This window comes from Vipera berus (assembly GCF_964194415.1).
Source record: "Vipera berus genome assembly, chromosome: 5".
In the NCBI taxonomy this organism is placed as follows: Eukaryota; Metazoa; Chordata; class Lepidosauria; order Squamata; family Viperidae; genus Vipera; species Vipera berus.
The window spans coordinates 46,535,540-46,557,702 of NC_138207.1; the positions used below are offsets into that span (position 1 = coordinate 46,535,540).

General features: G+C 38.3%; 1 protein-coding gene across 2 annotated transcripts in view; it reads right to left on the reverse strand.

The window, feature by feature from the left end:
• LCOR (ligand dependent nuclear receptor corepressor) overlaps window positions 1-22,163 on the reverse strand; it is a 70,558-nt gene that overhangs the window by 43,713 nt on the left and 4,682 nt on the right. For both annotated transcript variants that reach the window (XM_081328951.1, XM_081328950.1), the window contains exons 3-4: window positions 1,893-1,959; window positions 1,408-1,487 (exon numbers count right to left, since the gene is read on the reverse strand). The gene's annotated coding sequence lies outside the window, so the exon portion shown is untranslated. The remainder of the gene's footprint in view (window positions 1-1,407; window positions 1,488-1,892; window positions 1,960-22,163) is intronic.

Here is a 22,163-nt window from a genome sequence, read left to right on the forward strand (position 1 = left end):
AGATTCAAACAAAATTAGCTGCTTTTCTATTAAAACAGCCTCTATTCTTCCTAAATATTGTATTTTTGAAAAGTCTACTCATTAGTTCTTATCCCAGTGCAACATATTATGGCTGTATATTTTTAACAAAATTTAAAAAATTACAAAACTAGCTATGGAATTATGTATTAAGGTGGGCCATGTACATTATACTATTTAGCATAAATTTAAAAATACAAAACATATCCTAATTTTGGAGTTAAGGTAATATATACATCTAGTGATCAAATAAACAAACTTCAGTGATTTCAGTAAAATCAATACTAATAGTCCTTGAGATATTATTGAAATATGTCGTAGCAATCTTAATCAATGGAAAGGAATACTAGGAATTGTAGTTCAGCAACATCAAAAATAAGAAGACAATGCAGGTTCAAATCTGTCTTCTTAAAAAATGCATTTTTATAAGTTATTAAATGTGCTAAATATCTCCCATATTCAGGATCAATTATTCAGAAGTGACAAATTTAAAATACATAAAAATATGTAATAGTATGTGTCAAAATCTAACCAATTCCTACACTTAAAATCAGTTTTGCTGACATTTCTTGAATCATTTCCGATGAAATTCTTGTTGACCTTTATAAGATCTATTTTCTTCTCCCTATTGAAATTATGATAAAAAAAACCAGTACAGACATTCACGTTGTATGAATGAAATACACCAGAAATGCAACAATCACTCCAATGAATGTAGTATCTCCTAGCTTACTTATAAGAGTATAATATGTAAAGACAATAAGAATGAAATGAAAACGTTGTACACCGGTCAATACATCAAGAAAACAAAGAGTAGAATTATAATTTTATACGTATTAGGCTTTAAGTAGCTAGAGCTACTATTTTCTTAACTAAGGAAATACTAGAAGACAGAATTTTAATATTGCAGGACAGAAAAAAAAGAGGGAGACCAACAGATGCAGCCTTCTCTTTAAGCTACGAAAAAACTGTATGGCATATATGGTTAAAAGATACCACCATGGAAAAAGAATCTCCAGTGTGCAAGCATAGGAAAAACTCTTTGTATAACAATTGCAGTGAGAGCTGTACGCTTCATTTATAGTTTACATATTATATCTCACAGCTAGGTAGCCACAAAATATTTAGTGTCACCTGCATTCTCAGGCACAATAAAAATACAATTGCCTTGTATCATTATAGATAATTTTAAAAATGAAAGCAAATAGAAAAAACCCCACTTCAAGAAAACACTTTACCCAGTCAATATTGCTTACTTTGTTCAATGTTCTCCTGCTTTGAAGAGGTGACTAAGGAGCAGTAGAACTACCTTCTGATTATGTTGTGCCAAAACCAAAGCTAAATAAAATCGGAAATCATTGTTGAAATTTATCTTTCTTGCATTGTTACCTTCACTTTTTCTCTTCTCAAACAGCAGAAAAGACAATTTTCATCAAAAGACCAATCAGAGACACCTTCAGGTTCAAAGTCTGTGAATAAGAAAAAAAAAAGTTATTTCACATCTATAAAGATGCAACTTTTGAATGGTTAAAATTCATTTCTAATTCCCTACCTGTTTTATAAGACGCTTGAAGCTATTTAAGCAATGCTAGTTTGAATGCTATCATGCTTTTAATTTCCAGTGTTACAAAAGTATAATTTTCGCCTACACACAAAGCTAATTTTCCTAAGCAACACCAAAACCACTGCCAGTTATGCTCATTAGTAATTTTAGCCAATATGAAACTAACTGTGAGCACTGCCTGGGGGAGGGAAAAAAAGCACAAATCACCAAGGTAACATACATTTTCTAGAGACAGAGCAGAGGTTGAGTTTGTCATTAAAGATGCAGATCAAGGCAAAAATATATATAAATATACTGTATAATGTAATACCTTTAAACAAATTCCAGATCTTTTAATAATTCATGTCCAAACAGCCCTTCTAGAATACTTTCAAATCCTAAAATTAAAGAAAGAATGTTTAATTTCTTCAGATTATATACATAAATGCCAGAATATTGACAATTCTACATTTATCTGTTCTTAGAATAAATCTGAATGTGCTTTTCTTATGTATTCTGCTTCTTGATCAATCCTATCAAGTCAGTTAAAACATGCAGAGACAAAATTATATCAATGCCGCAGAGTGAAAATGAAGCAAAAGTTTAAAAATGGAAAAATTTATATTTAAATAATTCAATTAAATAATGCCAACCTTAAAAAAAATACTCACTTCAGATTATGAATTCAAAAATGTATTTATCTCCCAGAGTCTACTTTTAAGCTTTATAATTTGAAAAGGAAAGCCACTGATGATTAATCTGAAGCCAAATATGGAATATGTTCACTCTCTAGATGCTTAATTATTACTGAGGTAGTTATCTTTTTTTTTACAATGCTGAGAGTTCCTATTTCAGATATAATGCCTCCCCCTCCCCCAAAATTAATGTCATATTTGTGAATATAATTACAGTGTACTTTTGGCTTACAGCTAAAGAAACAGCATACCTATTTATCAGTTTTTCAGAATATGAGGGATATACGAAATATACTGCACTGTAACAAGTACAAATTCTACTGAGGTAATCTATTTACCATTTAAAGATATTTCATATAAATACTTTTACTGTACAATATCTGAGCTGAACAGTAGAGATTTCACAACATTTCCAATGTAAAATAATTCAAGGAGGAGTGATATCCTTCCGGTATGCAGAACAGGTCCAATGCTCATTTAATAAACATTATTCAGAGTTGTAATGCAAATTTTGAGATATAATAATTAAGTAGATTCCGAAAGTACGAGAGCACATGAAACCGTGTATATAACTGGAAGGCAAAACCATAAAATTCCATCTTATATCAGCTATATCAAGCAATCACAACTCATTGGAAAAGACAATTTTGTTTGGAATTGTCAGCAGTAAAAGGAGGCCATCCAAAAAACATGGTGCCTAGACACCATCAAAGCCAATACCAGCCAGACCATAAAATATAAATCATAAAACAACTGAAAGATTGAAGACAGCTAGTCCATAAAACCTTCAAGAATCAAATATGTTTGAATGGATAGCCTCATCATCATCACATCTAAAGTATTTACTAAGATTCAAAGAACTGTGATGAAATAAACTTGACAACTTAATCACATTTTAATCTGTAGTGTAATGACAAAACTACAAAGAAATGACAGAAGTACAGGGGAGACAAAACACAAATTAAATAATAGAAAAATAAAGAACTGAAAAGAACAGTTACACATACACAGGTGATAAACCCAAATTTTGGGATGCAGATGTCTTAGCCTTGCTTTAGTTAATTTTAAAAGAGCACTGTCTGGTTTTTTAAGTTAAACTGACACATCTCTAATGCACAACAGAAATAGTCCAGAAATGTGGATGCTTTGTATATTACATATTAGTATAAATAAGTACATTTTAAAAATGTTTTTAGAAAACTAAAAGCTGACAGATAGAATTTGAAGTACTGAAAAAGAAATAACATGTTAGAAACCTTACAACACTTTAAAAATTTCCTATTAAAATATGCAGGTAAATGCAGGTAAAATCTGAAATGTTAAAAACTTGCACATTTTAACTTATAGAGAATGGTCTCTAAAAAGAAATATTTTAAATAATTGTCATTAATTCCTATTACACAGAATTTTTTATGCAACTAAATAAGCATTCAGTGTCTATGAAATGGATTATATAAAGTAAACAATCTGGCTTGCTTTGTTCACTGTTCTACCAATGGCAATGACGCCTGGTGTATATTAATATTAAATATTAGATTTAACAGTTGCATAGCAACAGCAGAAAAGCTTATATGCAATACTTGTCATAGAAAATGCCAAACAAGTAAGGATGAACATATTCAAAAATTATTTTAAAGACCTAGCACTTATAATTTATTAGATTTAGTTACATAGCCCAACCCAATACATCAGAAATAGCAACAAATTAATCAAATAATGTGATTTGCTATGTTAAGTTTAATACAAAGAGTCAAAGTAAACAACAAGGGAGCATGGAACAATTAAACTGGAAAGATATGAGATTATGAGAGATTGCTAATGTTTACTAAGATTTTTCTATCACCCTTTTAGGAACTAAAAGAAATATGATTTTATCCACTGATAATATTTTACTCGTTTGCCTTAAGATGTAATATATTCCTATTGATTTTAAGAGGAAACAATATGGCTGTCTTTGTTTGACTCTTTTATTCATTCCCATGTATGTTCAATCATTTTCAGTGCTGAATAGAACAGTATTAAAAGTCTCAGGAAGTTTTCATTTTGTTATTTCCATTTCACAATGAATTTAGATTTTCTTTACTTAGTGGTATTTTCAAGGAAATAGAGTTATATAATCCTTCTATTAAAAAACTGCCACAAATAACAATACTTGACTTTTTTTAGTAAAAAAGTTCCACTGCAAGAGAGAGATAATTCATCGCAGAAGACATTAAAAAAAATTTCAAGGTTTAATGCCAATCAAATAAAATCAAATCTTTATTACAATCATAAACCAGCATAAGGGATAAATGCAAAACAAAACTGTATTCTTAGAAACTCATGTATTTAGATTCATACTTTAAAAAGTTAGCACGTATTATTTTGGTTATTATTTCTGAGAGCACTTCCAGCAAACATTTTTTTTAATTGGGATATCTTAAATTAAATGTGAAAATCTTATTGTAATATGTATATATATCTGTTTATTTTTTACTTCTCTTAATACTTTGTTTATTGCCTTGTTTAGTAAAAATAGGATACTATGAATATGCATTATTTTATCTATGCTAATACTATATAAATAGCTCATATTTAATAAGATATACCACAAATAGTAAGCAACATCTATACAGTTATCCTTTATTTTTTCCAGTTACACTGCATGTTTCATTCTGTTTTTCCATAAGTATTTACATAGTACCTCATCTAATGGCCAAAGGCAAATAGAATAGGCAGCTGTGAAACAACCAACAGAGGGCTAAAGCTCTTTGAAGAACAGACAAAGAAAAGAATCCTAGAATCTATTCTCAGGATTTCTTCATTTCTTTTAGCTTTTTCACATACAAAGTCACATGTAGCAGCCAAGAAAGATTTTCATTCTCTTTTAAATTTCATATGGTGAAGTGCGAATGGCCCAGTCCCTCCTAGAGCAGTGGTCCCTAATCCCTGGTCCGTAGAGCTCCACCGGTCTGCGACATGCCAGAAACCGGGCTGTGCAAACCCCATCCATGGGATGCAGGCAGCACATCAAGCCACGTCTCCTCCAGTCCACAGAAACCCCTCTCTCCATGAACCTGGTCCCTGGTTCCCAAAAGGTTAGGGGCCACTCGTATAATCATGTTATATGGTGCTGAGCTCATTGAAACAAGAACATGACAATGGTGATTTCTCAGTGCGTTGACAATCCCTGTGTCTCTAATGGATTTAAGATCAGATTAATTTTATAGCTGAAATATATCAAAAACTTTACAAATTATCTAGATATGCCACCTTTAGTTAATTAAAACAATCTTGCAAGTTCTAGTTATATTCCACAAGGTTATTGTGTGTATTATGATTAACTGCTGCTCTTTCCTTTAACTGGAAAATCTAAAGTTTTATTTACTCCATTTTTTGCTTGCCATGATTAAGAAAGGTTTGTATTCTTAGATTATCTCAGCACACATACAACCATAATTGGAAGCATCATGGACAAAAACCTTGGAGACAATCCTGCGAAATACAGCAAGTTCAAAATTCAGCTAGCAGTCATAGCCAGTTCAGCAGAATAACTCTTATTATGCAGAAATTCAATTAGTTACCAATAGACAGGATCCAAAATTATGATGATTACCTATAAAGGCCTTTACAGTTCAGGTCCTCATTAACCACAGTACCCTTTCCTCCAATCAGAGTCTTTCCATCTAGTATGTCATTTCTGGAGACATTGTAACTATGTCAATTCCCCAAGGCAAATGGGGCTCTGAAACAGGTTGTCCTGTAGATACTACAATTCTACAGAATATGTTGCTGTGTTTAACCATTTAGTTGTGTCCGACTCTTCAGAACTTATACAGAACTTATACAGAATATATAGGTGTATATAGAATATACACTTCCCTAAAATCAAGATAGTTCTCTCTCTGATACTGTTTTGGAAAGAGATAAAACTATCCTTTTCATCAAGCATACGGAACTAAGTTGATTGGAGGAGATGTTGCTACACATTATGCCCAATAGATCTACCTGTTCCCTCCATTCATTTTAGGAATGCTTAAGCTCTTTCTGTTTGAATGGATGAGGAGGAAAAGACAATGTTCCTTCATTCAGCCCACTTCCCTTAAAATAGCCACCCTCCGATGTTATTAGAATTTGCTTTATTATTGCTTAGTACTAGTTTGCATAGCATGTTATATATAATTGTTGCCAATGGGATTAGGGATAAAAAGGACAAGTACAAAAAATGGAAAGAGGGATATATAACTAAGGCTGATTATAAGCAGACAGCCAGAACATGCAAAGATGAAGTCAGGAAAGCAAAGGCTCAGAATGAACAAAGACTTCCAACAGAAATCAAGGGCAATAAAAAAGTGTCTTTCAACATATTAATAACAAGAAAAAAGTCAAGGAAACTGTAGATCCACTAAAGAGAAGATGGCAAGGAAGTAACAGGCAGTAGGGAGAAAGCAGAGCTGCTTAACTCATTCTTTGCATCAGTTTTCACACAAAAAGAAATTATAGCCCAAAATACCAAAAAAACCCACTGCAAGACAAACTAGAAATAAAAATTAAAATAAGCAAGAAAATGATAAGGGAACACCTATCCGACCCTGACAAATATAAATCACTACGACCCAACAGATTACATCCCAGAGTTCTGAAGGAGCTGGCAGATGTTACCTCAAAACCATTGCACCATATCTTTCAAAACAGGAAGAAAGCAGAACTATTTAACTCATTTTTTGTATCCGTCTTTACACAAAGGGAAAAAACAGCCCAACCTATTAAAAACAATACCGTAAAAAACAGATTCCCCTTCATGGATTACTGCCTTGTTGTGGCGAAGGGGCTTGCGTAACTCAATGAAGCTATGAGCTATGCCGTGCAGGGCCACCCAAGACAGTTCTGACAAAACGTGATCCACTGGAGAAGGAAATGGCAGCCCACTCCAGTATCTTTGCCATGAAAAACCCATGGACAGTACCAAAAGGAAAAAAGATATGACGCTGAAAGATGAGCCCCTCAGGTCAGGTGGTGTCCAATATGCTACTGGGGAAGAGCAGAGGGCTAGTACTAGTAGCGCCAGAAAGAGTAAAGTGACTGGGCCAAAGCTGAAAGGACGCTCAGCTGTGGATGTGTCTGGTGGTGAAAGGAAAGTCCAATGCTGTAAAGATCTATTCTCCATAGGAACCTGGAATGTAAGATCCATGAATCCAGGAAAGCTGGATGTGGTCAAACAAGAGATGACAAGACTGAACATCGACATCTTAGGAATCAGCGAACTAAAATGGACAGGAATGGGTGAATTCAATTCAGATGACCATCAGGTACACTACTAAGGGCAAGAATCCCTCAGAAGAAATGGAGTAGCCTTCATAGTCAATAAAAGAGTAGGAAAAGCAATACTGGGATACAATCCGCAAAATGACAGAATGATCTCAATACGAATCCAAGGCAAACCATTCAATATCACAGTAGTCCAGGTGTATGCCCCAACCACTGGTGCTGAAGAGGATGAAATTGACCGGTTCAATGAAGCCCTACAGCACCTTATAGAATCAACACCAAAAAATGATGTCCTTATCATCATAAGGGATTGCAATGCTAAACTAGGAAGCCAAAAGATAACTGGAATAACAGGCAAGTTTGGCCTTGGAATACAAAATGAAGCAGGGCAGAGGCTGATAGAATTTTGTCAAGAGAATAAGATGGTCATAGCAAACACTCTTTTCCAACAACCCAAGAGACGGCTCTACACATGGACATCACCAGACGGTCAACACAGAAATCAGATTGACTATATGCTCTGCAGCCAAAGATGGAGAAGCTCTATACAGTCAGTTGAATGCAGAATTCCAGAGAATAGCTAGAAGAGATAAGAATGCCCTCTTAAATGAACAGTGCAAAGAAATAGAAGAAAACAATAGAATAAGGAGGACGAGATTTCTTCAAAAAAATTGAAGATATGAAGGGAATGTTTCATGCAAAGATGGCGATGATAAAGGACCAAAATGGCAGGGACCTAACAGAGAAGAAGAGATTAAGAAGAGGTGGCAAAATTACACAGAAGAACTATACAAGAACAAGCTTAGTGTCCCTAATAACCATGATGACGTGGTCACTGACCTTGAGCCAGACATCCTAGAATGTGAAGTGAAATGGGCTAGAAGAGGTGACAGTATTCTAGCTGAGCTATTGAAGATCTTAAAAGACAATGCAGTAAAAATGCTACTCAATCTGCCAGCAAATTTGGAAAACTCAACAGTGGCCACAGATGGTGGAATATGCAAAAGATATTTAAGAAAAGGATAAAGTTTTCTTCGCAATTGTTTTTATTGGGTATTATTACAGATACTACAGTTATAGACACTAAGTTGATGTTGCATCTAATTACGGCGGCAAGACTTTTAGTTGTGCAATATTGGAAGGAGGAGGAATTGCCGACTATAGAAGAGTGGACTTTGAAAGTTTCCAACTTGGCGGAAATGGCAAAGATTTCAACATATTTGAAAGACCAATCGCAACAGAGATATATTGTGGAATGGAGAAGATGGATTGAATATATTCAGAATAAATATGGGACTAAAAAGTTTCATTTAGCATTTGAATAAGTAGTGGATTTTTATGATGCATGATTAGTTATTTGTTACTTTATTAATATTATGACTATGGAGAGTTAAAGTCCGATAGAACTTAATGTTTTATTTTTTGTTGTTAGCATATTTTAGTTTATGTTTGTATTATTATACCCTGTATTCAGCTCTGGGAAGTCGGGGAGGGGGGAGGGGAGGGGAGGGTTGGGGAGAGGGGAGGGGGAGGAGGGAGTTCATTGTATTTAAAAATTGTAAAACTTTTCAATAAAAAAAAGTGGCCACAGGATTGGAAAAGGTCAATTTACATTCCAATTCGAAAGAAAGGTAATGCCAAAGAATGTTCAAACTATCGCACCACTGCACTCATTTCACATGATAGTAAAGTTATGTTTAAAAACCTAACAAGCTAGACTCCAGCAGTATATGGATTGAGAACTCCCAGAAGTACAGGCAGGATTTCAAAAAGGCAGAGAACTAGAGATCAAATTGCCAATATAAGCTGGATCATGGAGAAAGCTAGGGAGTTCCAGAAAAACATCTACTTCTGCTTCATTGACTACGCTAAAGCCTTTGATTGTGTGGATCACAACAAACTGTGGCAAGTTCTTAAAGAGATGGGCATACCAGACCATCTTATTTGTCTCTTGAGAAACTTATGTGGGTCAAGAAGCAACAGTGAGAACTGGACATGGAACCACTGATTGGTTCAAAATTGGGAAAGGAGTCCGGCAAGGCTGTATACTGTCACCCTCCCTATCTAACTTATATTCAGAGCACATCATGAGAAAGGCACAGCTAGATGAATCAAAAGTTGGAATCAAGATTGCCGGGAGAAATATCAACAACCTAAGATCTGCAGATGATATCCGGCTCTCAGCTGAGCGGCGGGCTTCCTGGCAGCTGGCGTTGTCGGCTCCAGCTCTCAGTTGAGCGGCGGAGCGTCGCATGGCTGGCTGGTCGGGCGCCAGCAAAATGGACTGTTTCCTCCCCACCCGGCTGATTGTCGAGGCTAGGGGCTTAACAAATGGCAGAAAGTGAAGAGGAACTAAAGAGCCTCTTGATGCGAGTGAAGAAGGAGTGCAAAAGTCGGCTTGAAACTCAACACTAAGAAAACCAAGATCATGGCATCCAGCCCTCTCAATTCTTGGCAAATAGATGGGGGGGAAATGGAGATAGTGACAGATTTTATTTTCCTGGGGTCCAAGATCACCGCAGATGGGGACTGCAGCCAAGAAATAAGTCACTTGCTCCTGGGGAGGAAAGCCATGGCAAATCTAGACTGCATACTAAAAAGCAGAGACATCACCCTGCCAACAAAAGTGTGTATACTCACACCAGCATTTCTATCATGGAATAAATGGTATATTTGGATGGATAAAAGATTAAAGAAATGAGGGTGGCTTGGAGGTTGGTCAAAAATGAAGTGATATAGTCTTTGTTAATGAATAAGCTTTGGAGTTGGATGGTTATAAGAGACTTAATGAGTGGAATATAATTGTTAGTTTAGAAGTAGATACGTGAAATTTTTGAAATGGTTTTCAATTTTTTGATTTCTTTGTTTTTTGTATATTGTAAATGGTTTTTTTGTCTTTGTTGGTGTATGGTGTGTTTTTAACACGAAATGTAAATAAAGATTTATTTTTAAAAAAGTGTGTATACTCAAGGCTATGGTTTTCCCAGTTGCAATGTATGGCTGTGAAAGCTGGACCATAAGAAAGGCTGAGCGCCAAAGAATTGAAGCCTTTGAACTATGGTGCTGGAGAAGACTCCTGCGAGTCCTTTGGACTGCAAGGCGATCAAACCGGTCAGTCCTAGAGGAGATCAACCCTGACTGCTCTTTAGAAGGCCAGATCTTGAAGTTGTTGTTGTTGTTGTTAGTTGCGAAGTCGTGTCCGACCCATCGCAACCCTATGGACAATGTTCCTCCAGGCCTTCCTGTCCTCTACCATCTTCTGGATTACTGCCTTGTCGTGGCGAAGGGGCTTGCGTAATTCAATGAAGCTATGAGCTATGCCGTGCAGGGCCACCCAAGACGGACAGGTCATAGCAGAGAGTTCTGACAAAACGTGATCCACTGGAGAAGGAAATGGCAACCCACTCCAGTATCTTTGCCATGAAAACCCTATGGACAGTACCAAAAGATCTTGAAGGTGAAACTCAAATACTTTGGCCACCTAATGAGAAGGAAGGACTCACTGGAGAAGAGCCTAATGCTGGGAAAGATTGAGGGCAATAGAAGAAAGGGATGACAGAGAATGAGGTGGCTAGATGAAGTCACTGAAGCAGTAGGCGTGAGCTTAAATGGATTCCAGACGATGGTAGAGGACAGGAAGGCCTGGAGGAATGTTGTCCATGGGGTTGCGATGGGTCGGACACAACTTCACAACTAACAACAACAAACTTTGTAATTTGGATGGCATATTTTTTTGAAGTTTTATAAAACCAAATGAATTATATAGATATGCAAGCATACAGAGCAGGATGGTAATAGATTGAAAGCACAATGGTCAGAATGAAATCTGAAACATCAGGCAATTGATTAATGATGACTATTCACAAGTAGTACTGGCATATGCATCATGGTAAGAAAAACAAATTTAATTTAAAAAAATCTCCCTCCTATGTTTCTTATTTGTCACAAGTGACTATTTTATAAACTTGCTTAAAATAATAAAATTTTGTACTCTACCAATACAATACAAAGGTAAAAAAGAGGGTAACTTGCAAGAAAAACCCTGTCTCAAGGCAAGGAAGCTTTTGTACAAGTAGACTCTTCAATCTTTACACTCTACCTGACAAGACTAATAATGCTTTGAAACACTGAAAATTAGTTATTCACCAGTACTGTAGTTAAAATGTGGGCTTTTGCAGGCTGATATAGGACTGTGCTATAATGTACTTAAGCATTACTTCTTGTACTGTTTTATTCTTCCATTCAATTGTGTCCCATTCTAAGAGATTGCTTGGACAAGTTCCTGCAGTTTTCTTAGCAAGGTTTTTCAGAGGTGGTTTGCCACTGCTTCCTTCCCAAGGCTGAGAGAAAGTGACTGGCCCAAGGTCATTTAACTGGCTTCATGCCTAGGCGGAAGTAGAATGCACAATCTCTCAGTTTCTGGTCTGATGCCTTAACCAGTACACCAAACTGGTTTCCACTTCTTGTATAGTATTTGTAAATGTAATTAAACAGTGTCGTATGACTGTAAAATGCTATAAAATCTCAAATCAAAGCTTCTGCAGTTATATAATCAAAACTTCTAACATCCAAGTATCTGCAGTCAACATCAGGACTATATATTATGAACATGCTTCATATGTATTTCATCTAGACAGGAAAGTTCATGCCCACATGTGCCAAGTGTACACAGTTCCATTACACATTTATCTTATATTGAACTAGTATAATACAATTACAATTACAAATTGTACAAAGAAATACAAACAAAATTATAAAATACTTCCAACATTTGTTTCTAAAAGAGATTTGGAAATTTGAAGATTTCTTATAAATTAGGGAAGTCAGAAAACTTTCCCAGTAAATATGGACATACAACTTTAGAATAGAGTAGAGTAGAGTAGAGGTCTTCTAGTCTTTAATTTCTTTTCTATTATTATTTAAAAAAATTAAAATGATGCAAAAAAACCCTTAAAGAGTGGTGTTTATAAAGGAAAATAATGAAAAGTTTGGTCAATTTTCTGTAGTTATGAATTCAGTTTTTACTGTTGTCTCATTTTTTGTTTGAATATTATTTGGGGATACAATACATATAAAGGTAAAGGTTCCCCCGCACATGCATGCTAGTCGTTTCCAACTCTAGGGGCTAGTGCTCATCTCCGTTTCCAAGCCCAAGCACTTGTCCGAGGACATCTCCGTGGTCATGTGGCCGGCATGACTAGACGCCAAAGGCGCACGGAACGCTGTTACCTTCCCACCGTAGTGGTCCCTATTTTTCTACTTGCATTTTTACGTGCTTTTGAACTGCTAGGTTGGCAGAAGCTGGGACGAGTAACAGGCGCTCACTCTGTTACACGGCACTCGGGATTCGACCCGCCAAACTGCCGACCTTGTGATCGACAAGCTCAGCATCCTAACACACTGACCCACCGCGTCCCTAGATAGCACATATAGTCAAGTCAATTTATCCCTATGGTGGAAGAGACCCCAGAGGAAATTAAAGGGGGTGGGAGGAAAGAGTATGCTTGATTTTACTTTTCTCTGGGGTCTCTTCCAAGAAGATTAATTTCTGAAATTTGCAATACTTCATAGAGAGAAGTGTTCAAAAAGGGTCCAAGTATATTTTTGGGTAAAACATATGCACCAAGAATACAATTCTAATTTTGGGGTTAGGGGCCAAGATTGAGAGAATGTAGCTTTCCAAAATCATTCTTCCTATTCACAGAATTTAATTGATATGGATGAAACAAATCTGCATCCCAGATTTACCTTCAAGTGAAGTGTTAATTGCCCTGGCAGACTATGTCTTCATCTTCTAGATCAGGGGCCCCCAACTTATGGTCTGTAGCCTGGAATAGCTGGCGAGCCCCCCCCATGGTAGCAGTGCCACGTGGGCGCTAGCAGCCCCATTTGTGCATGCGTGGGGAAGCTAGCACCGCCGCCAGAATCATGTGGGTGCCAGTGGCCCATTTGCACGCGTGCGGGCACCAGTGCACGTGACATGGGAGCACACGGCCTGTTTGCACATGTGTGCAGGAGCCAGTACGCGTGATGTGGGTGCACGTGGTCCACTTGCACATGCATGTGCACATTAGCGCTGCTGCCATCGTGCCTGCACCCGTTTGCGCATGCTTGCCAGTGGCTGCACACGTACCGCTCCCTTTCCTTCAGGGCCACCAAGCTGGAAAGGTTGGGGAGCTCTGTTCTAGATGATTTAGACAGGGGGGAAAACAAAGAAGCAACACACCTTTTCACTTTAACTGATTAGCCAAGTAATTGTAAATGCTTTTCTCTCACGGAGCATGCTTTAAATAGTACGTGCTTCTGGTCAGCAAACTTTTATTCAACATGCAAAAATACTCAGACCATGATACCAGGATTCCACAGGAATATTACTTACATAAAATAAAGTTAAACTCAATTTAACTTCTTGAGAACAATACTACAGCAATTTGTTTTTCCTTTTTCCATACTTCTGTAGCGTCTACTCCCAATTTGTCATTTGGAACTATTTTGCTGATATTCATATGGATAGAAAAGATATGTAAAAATTAAAAGCTGAAAACATAGAATGATTTTAGCAGGTACAAAATAAGGACAACTGAGAAAAATGTAACGCATTATAATCCCCGCTATCTCCTTGGCCATTTACCACATCATTCCCAAAAGCATGGAATAAATTCTCCTGTCTATTCACCAGAAAGAAATTGGAAAACAAGCAGAAATGAATTCATTTAATACAACCTTTGCTCTGAAAGTTAGTAATAAACAGTGTGATAACAGGATAAATTGAATCCATCACTCAAAACAATTTAAACTGAGGACCTCTTCTCACCTGGATTCCTGAAGAAAAGGTGTAAAGAAAGAAAGGGCTGATAACTTTGCACACAATCACTCATGCCCTAGTCATCTCGTGCCTATACTTCTGCAATGTGCTCTACATGGGTCTACCCTTGTAGAGTATCTGGAAGCTTCAACAGGTATAGTACGCAGCCATTCAGGCAGTTCTTATGGCTTCTAGCGTGGCCCATATTACACTACTGTTCTGTGAACTGAACTGGCTATTAGTTTCCTTCCAGGTCCAATTCAAGCTTTTGGTTATTATCACCTTTAAAGCCTTCATGGCATGGATCCAGGCTATCTGAGGAACCGGCTCACCCTGATGGGACTAGCCGCCCCATTGAGCATAAGGGGCCCTTTTGGTTAAGAAATTTTGGCTGGCAGGGTCCAAAAGGGGAGTGTTTTCTGCCTTGGTTCCTGCCATCTAGAACATTATGCCCCACCAAGGTGAGATCTACATGCATCCTTTTGGCCTCCTGAAAGACCTTGAAGACATGGCTATGCCAGCTAGCCTAGGCCCCAATGGGAATGTGACATTTTGGAGGGAGCTATTTTTTTATTTTTTATTTATTTATTTTAATTCCATTTATATCCCGCCCTTCTCCGAAGACTCAGGGCGGCTTACAAGCTTAGCAGTAGCCTTCATTCTATGTATATGCCTGCTTATTAGGGCTTTCACACACACCCCAGCGGCATTATTACAAAGTCAGCTTAATTGCCCCCAACAATCTGGGTCCTCATTTTACCTACCTCAGAAGGATGGAAGGCTGAGTCAACCTTGAGCCTGGTGGGATGCGAACCTGCACTAATTGCAGGCAGCTGGTGTTACTTAAGGAGGCAGATAACATCCCATGTTCCCCCTGTGCACTTTTCAATCCCTCTCTCTCCATCCAGGTCATTTTTACTTTAACCAAATTTTAATTTTTTAAAATATTTTATTATTTTTTTATATATTTTAACCAAATTTTAAATTTAAGATCTTTATTGTTTTAATATTTTGCAGCATATTTTAATTGTATATTTATAAGCTGCCTAGAGTCAACACCAGGGAGATGGGTGGTATACAAGTTAATAAATAAAGAAATCCAATGATTTCTAGCTGACAACTGGAAGAAAGGAAATTATGAGTTTTGCATGGAAGGATGTGACAGAGTGAAGCTTGAAGTCTTTACTCAAATATATTTTCCAGCAACCAGAATTACTGGTTTAAATAATATCTTTAGTAAAAGATGGTTAGCAATTTCAGCTAAAGAGGAAGAGCAAAAAAATCCAAAATGGTTAAAATACTGGGAGCCAAACAGCTAGTTCAGCTAGGAGAAGAAATAACTCTTAAGTAAATCTGATCTTAACAAATATCCTTTTGATTAAACTACCTTTACAAGACAATTTGATACTTCTGACAGTTAAAATCTATATTTAAGCCAAAACATTATTTTATGAATAGTCTGTTGCACAGAAATGCTAAGTTCAGTTGACCTTTTAAATTTGAAGTCTAGTTTCTATATCATTAACTGAACCTCTGATTTTCCCAACATTCCTCTCTAAGCCATGCTACAATTCAAAATCAGCAAAAAAGTGGTAGCAAGATCTAATAACCAGGATCTAATATGATTCCCTGGAGGTACATATTTCCTATTACATCTTGAGAAATATATTACAGGTTCCCAAAAACCCAATGTGAAGCGTGATGCAAAATAGTTCCTCTAATAGTATTTGCAAAAAGCTTAACTAGCCAGTCACACCCTCTGGATATGACTGCATGCATCAGTCACCCTCATTTCAAGGAGCAGAAATAAAAATATTCAGATATAGATAAATTCACAGTCAAGAATTCAAGTCAATTTAAGTTTTGGTTCTTCAAATAAAAAAAAAATTACTGTCATATCCTCCAGTCTCTAACTTATATTCTGTAATTCCTCAAAGTCTAAAAAAACTCTTTCAGAGGATTCTCTCAGGAAATTTGAACTAGCTTCAGAAAATGTATATCAAACTACTTTTGTAACTACTTTTTGTAAAGATGTATAAATGAAAGACGCCTGTTTAATTCTTCTACCTAAATTGTTGCTTCATTTGGGTTGGTGATCTTGACTTTACATTGCTGTACATTTTCTGATAATGTGTTATACACAGCTTTCAGGTTCCACCATTTTGAGAATTATCTGCAGTTTCTGCACAGGGATAAAGGAACTTTACTGTATGCTCTATGTCAGTGGTTCTCAACCTTTTCTATACCCCGCCGCCCTAGAATGCTGCTGATATATTCTTGCACCCCTTACAAAAGTTCGAAATAGCAGCAACAAATTATGCACATACACTATAATTTTGAAAACCCAAGTTTTCACACCCCCTGGAATATCGTATCACACCCCTGGTTGGGAACCACTGCTCTATGTGATCATCTACTGTTCAGGTTCAAGCAATTTTAAAACTAATTGGGGAATTTGTTAAATGTATATTCAATCCAACCTATCCAACAATCTAACCTACCAAAACCAGTGCCATAAAAAACAGATTAGAAACACAAGATAAAATAGGCAAGAAAATGGTAAGTGAGCACCTGTCCAGCCAAACGAGTTCAAATCACCAGGACCAGATGGATTACACCCCAAGGTTCTCAAGGAACTGGCAGACGTGATCTCAGAACCACTGAACTATATTTTTCAAAGATCCTGGAACACTGGGGAATTACCAGAGGACTGGAAAAGAGCTGATATAGTTCCCATCTTCAAAAAAGGGAAAAAAGTAGATCCAGGAAATTACAGACCTATCAGCCTGACCTCAATACCTGGGAGGATTCTGGAAAAGATAATCAAACAACAAATCAGTGAACACCTAGAGGCAAAGAAAGTCATTACTAAAAGCCAACATGGGTTTGTCAAAAACAGATCATGCTAGACAAATCTTATTGCATTCTTTGACCAAGTGACAAAATTAGTGGACCAGAGGAATGCTGTGGATATAATTTACTTGAACTTCAGTAAGGCATTTGATAAAGTAGATCACAACCTACTACTTGATAAGATAGAAAAAGGTGGGTTAGACAGCATCACCACCACATGGATTCGTAGCTAGCTGACTGGCCATACTCAGCGTGTGGTCCTCAATGGAACTGCATCTACATGGAGGGAAGTGTGTAGTGGGGTGCCCCAGGGCTCTTTTCTGGGCCCAGTGCTCTTCAACATCTTCATCAATGATTTGGACGAGGGGATAGATGGGGAACTCATCAAATTTGTAGACGACACCAAGCTGGCAGTAATAGCCAACACTCCAGAAGACAGGTTTAAGATACAGGAGGATCTGGACAGACTTGAACACTGGGTGCTATCTAACAAAATGGAATTCAATCGTGAAAAAATAAGGTTCTACATTTAGGCAAGAAAAATCAAATGTACAGGTACAGTATAGGTGGTACCTTGCTCAATAGTAGTAACTGTGAGAGGGATATTGAAGTCCTAGTGGACAATCATTTAAATATGAGCCAGCAGTGTGCTGCAGCTGCCAAAAAAGCTAACACAGTGCTAGGCTGCATTATCAGAGGGATAGAATCAAGATTACATGAAATATTAATACCACTTTACAATGCCTTGGTAAGGCAACACTTGGAATACTTCATCCAGTTTTGGTCACCACGATGTAAAAAAGATGTTGAGACTCTAGAAAGAGTACTGAGAAGAGCAACAAAGATGAGTAGGGGACTGGAGGCTAAAACATATAGGGAACGGTTGCTGGAATTGGGTACCGTATTTTCCGGCGTATAAGACGACTTTTTAACCCATGAAAATCATCTCAAAAGTTGGGGGGTCGTCTTATACGCCCAGTCGTCTTATACGCCGGAAAATAGTACATAAATCAATCGAGCGCCCCCGTTCTTGCAAAGCAACTTCAAGCCTCCTTAGTCCAGTCCCCCCTCCAACGTGACTCTCCCTTCCCACCCCCAAGAGCCTCTCAGCCCCTTCCCCTCTCCCTTGCAAACGCCAGACCCCGGGAGCTCTTGCGTCTATTCCAAAGGGTGGGTGGAAGGAAAAGCCCCTTTTGGCTCCGGCTTGGCTGCAAGTCAGCGAGCCCGGGAAGGCACACCCTCCCCCCTCACTGTGGAGGAAGCAGGGCAGGCTGGCGTCTGGCGGGAGCCGGCAGGGCAGTCCTGCGCACACGCGCGCTCCCCGGCTCCTAAGGAGTCCTCGGGGAAGCAGCATCGGCGGAGCCGTCTGGCGTCGGGCGGGAGCCAGCAGGGCAGTCCTGCGCACATGCGCACTCCCCGGCTGTTAAGGAGCCAGCCTGCCCTGCTTCCTCCACAGTGAGAGGGGAGGGCGTGCCTTCCCGGGCTCGCTGATTTTCCGGCGTATAAGACGAAAAATCTTGAAAATCATCTCAAAAGTTGGGGGGGTCGTCTTATATGCCCAGTCGTCTTATACGCTGGAAAATACGGTATGTCTAGTTTAATGAAGAGGAGAGCGAGGGGTGACATGATTGCAATGTTCCAATATCTTAGGGGCTGCCAGAAAGAAGAGGGAGTCAAGCTATTCTCCAAAGCGCCTGAAGGCAGCAAAAGAAGCAACAGATGGAAACTAATCAAGGAAAGAAGCAACCTAGAACTAAGGAGAAACTTCCTGACAGTTAGAACAATTAACCAGTGGAACAACCTGCCTCCAGCAGTGTTGAATGCCCCAACACTGGAAGTTTTTAAGAAGAGACTGGACAGCCATTTGTCTGAATGGTATAGAGTCTCCTGCCTGAGCAAGGTCCAAGGTCCCTTCCAACTTTATTATTATTGTTGTTGTTATATTCATACACATAATTCATGGGCTTGCAATCCTGGGGTGGGAAAATGCAGTAAAGAGTTTTTCTTCTCGTTTATCTTTCTTTTTCAAAGCTTTCTCTGATAAATATTTAAGCAAAATAATCCTCTCTGTATATGTGTCCTTTGTATTTAAAAGCATAGTAAATCTTCTTGACATTGGTATATAAAAATGTTGGGTTCATTGTTCTCCACTTGAGACAAATTGTGACAGTGATAAGAGAATATCAGAATAACAAAGTTAGAAGGCACCTTAAAGATCTAGTCCAAACCCCTGCTCAAGCAGGGCATCCTATACCAGACATGTCAAACACAAGGCCCAGGGGCCAGATCTGGCCCGTGAAGTGGTTTCATGTGGCCCGCGAAGCCATCCTGGAAACAGTGAGGGAACAGCCCCCACTGCCTTGGCCCTGGCCCAGAGACCCTCCTCCTGCCAGAGACCCTCAGATCTGTCCCACTCCTGCCCAGGCCCCCATAGGCACCCTTGATGCGAACGATGTAGAACTGGCCACGCCCACCCAGTAGGCCATATGCACTATAGCCACACCCACCCAGTAGGCCACGCCCACCCTGGCCATACCCACCCGGCCCCCTGAGGGCAACCGCAATGCTGATGCGGCCCTCAATGAAATTGAGTTTGACACCCCTGTCCTATACCATGTCAGACAAATGGTAGTCAATCTCTTATTAAAAATATCTAGTGATGGAGCACCCACAACTTCTGGAGGTAAGCCATTCCACTAATTGTTTTCACTCTAATTTCCCCTTAATTCTAGGTTTCTTCATTAGTTTCTTAGTCTGATCTGCTGGGCTGACAACTACAGATCTTACCTTGCTTCATGCCTCAACTAAATGTTATGAAGTAATTGGCCCTTCTTTTATAATCTTACTTAGACATGTTGGTTCTTCTTTGATAAAACAGAGATGCAGAGTACCAGAAACAGAATGCACTAGTTCAGCAAATAAAATACTTCAAAAAATTCCTATTCATTACAAGTTTTGTCTCAAAGGAAGAGGTTAAGTTTAAAAACTGTATTTAGCATTCAGAAATCAGAAGACATGCTTATCACAGTGCATTTATTACCATAATTCAGAATTCTAGAAATGTTGGCTTTCTAGCAATAAACACAGCACTAATTCATAATGCCAGCAGAAGCATCTAAGCCTCAAAAACTCTTCAATGGTAATGTTCTGTCCCAGCCTACGTGAGTCCTTGTTATGCTCACAAGGAGAAACCCCTTTTCCGAGAAACAGGCAGGAACCACAAGAAAAAAACCAACCCCTTTTATTCTCACAGACCTGAGTCAAAGTCCAAGGCAAACAAACACAGTTCACGAAACTCGATCCTCAACACGAATGGTTGCCTTTGGCAACCAGCACCTCCCACACCTTCCCTTTTATAATTCAGCCAAGGCGTGGCTTCCTAATGCCTTCTCCTTTGGCTTTGGAGCCGCCCCATTGCATTCCTCTGTCCTACTCGCTTCTCTTGCCTGCGCTTTCGTGCATCCTGGATTTGTCCCAACTGTTCTTCATTGCTGTCCAACTCAGGCTCCCAGCCAGCTGTGTCTCAGCCTGAGCGCAAGTAGAGGGGCCAGGCTCCTTGTCCGACTGTAAGTCTTAGGGCTCCACAGAGCCTTCCTCTGACTCTAATGTCACTCCAGGCCCTTCCTCATCTGATTCCTCAGACTCAGCTGCCGGATCCATTGGCTGGTGAGGAATCACAACAGGTAAGACATGCAAACCAGGATCTCTGGGTTGATCCACTGCCAAAAATAACGAGTTGGAAACCATCACTTGTTCTTGGCTTTTGATTCCTGACTTCTTAAGAAGAGAAAAGCCAGGGAAGCAAGTTTACATATCACGATAAACAAATCATGAAAGAAGCTTTCAGAGGCTCATTTAACTCTTCCTACTGAGAAGCTCACCATTACATATTCACAGAGCAATACATGGAAGAGTCTGTTTTCAAGTCTTCTAGAACAATGGCCCCAATGTTTTGGGCAGCAGGGACTGGTTCCATGGAAGAAAAAAAAAATCCACAAACTGGGGGGTGGGCATGGTTTTTTGTGTGCACTATCTATATCCCACACATGTGCAGATGAAGCTTTGCTCGCTTGTGCAGCCTGGTTCTTAAGAGGTTGTGGACAAATACCAGTCCGCAGACTTGGGATTGCTGACACCTGTTCTAAAAGGCCTGTTACTAAATAGATTGCATATAATATTTTGTAACAGAATTCTCCTTCTGAATATTTCTCTTTTGTATAAATATCCCTTATTTCTAACTCTTCCTTTTATTATCATCATCTGCTGCTTCAATACTATATATCAGTCACACTTTAGGTACCATTTTTTCTTTCGCTCATTCATTTTGTTTCTTTCAACTACTGCATAAGTTTATACTGTACTGTACAAACTACTGTTCTCTATTTTTCCCCATCATATTTTCATTTTTATCTTGAACTTATCTCTTTGTTCATTTTCCATTTTTCCATTATAATTATATACTTGCTCTAACCTACTGGATGCTTGCAAAAATACACAAGATTTTTAATGCTGAACATTTGAAAACACTTTTAAAAGGCTTCAGCCTGTACATTTGAATAATCACATCAAGGAACAAGAACAGAAAGCATCCCCACCTGCCATCAAAAACAAATTCAAGAAAGTCCCGTAGTAATCTGTGGCATCTCCAGAAAAAAAAGTATAAATGCTGTCTAAGAGAGATATCTCTGTCAAAGTTGTAAAATCTGCACCAGTCACCTCTCAAAGTTTAAGCTATGTTCATAAGGGGCAAAATGCAATAGAGAATATTTTTGCTCTATCAGGGTACTTCAACAGTCTCTATTTTCTACCCTCCCTGTAAGCCCTACCTTCTTTTGTTTTTATTTAGTGCAATACAAACTACTGCAGCTTTTCTATAAAGTAATTTTCACTTTACACTTTTCAAAGATAGGAGGAAGGATGGAAAAAGCTAAGACATAACACTGCAGTGACTTAATGTAGTTAAGATGAACATATCTATGAAAGCATTAAAAAACCTATTTTT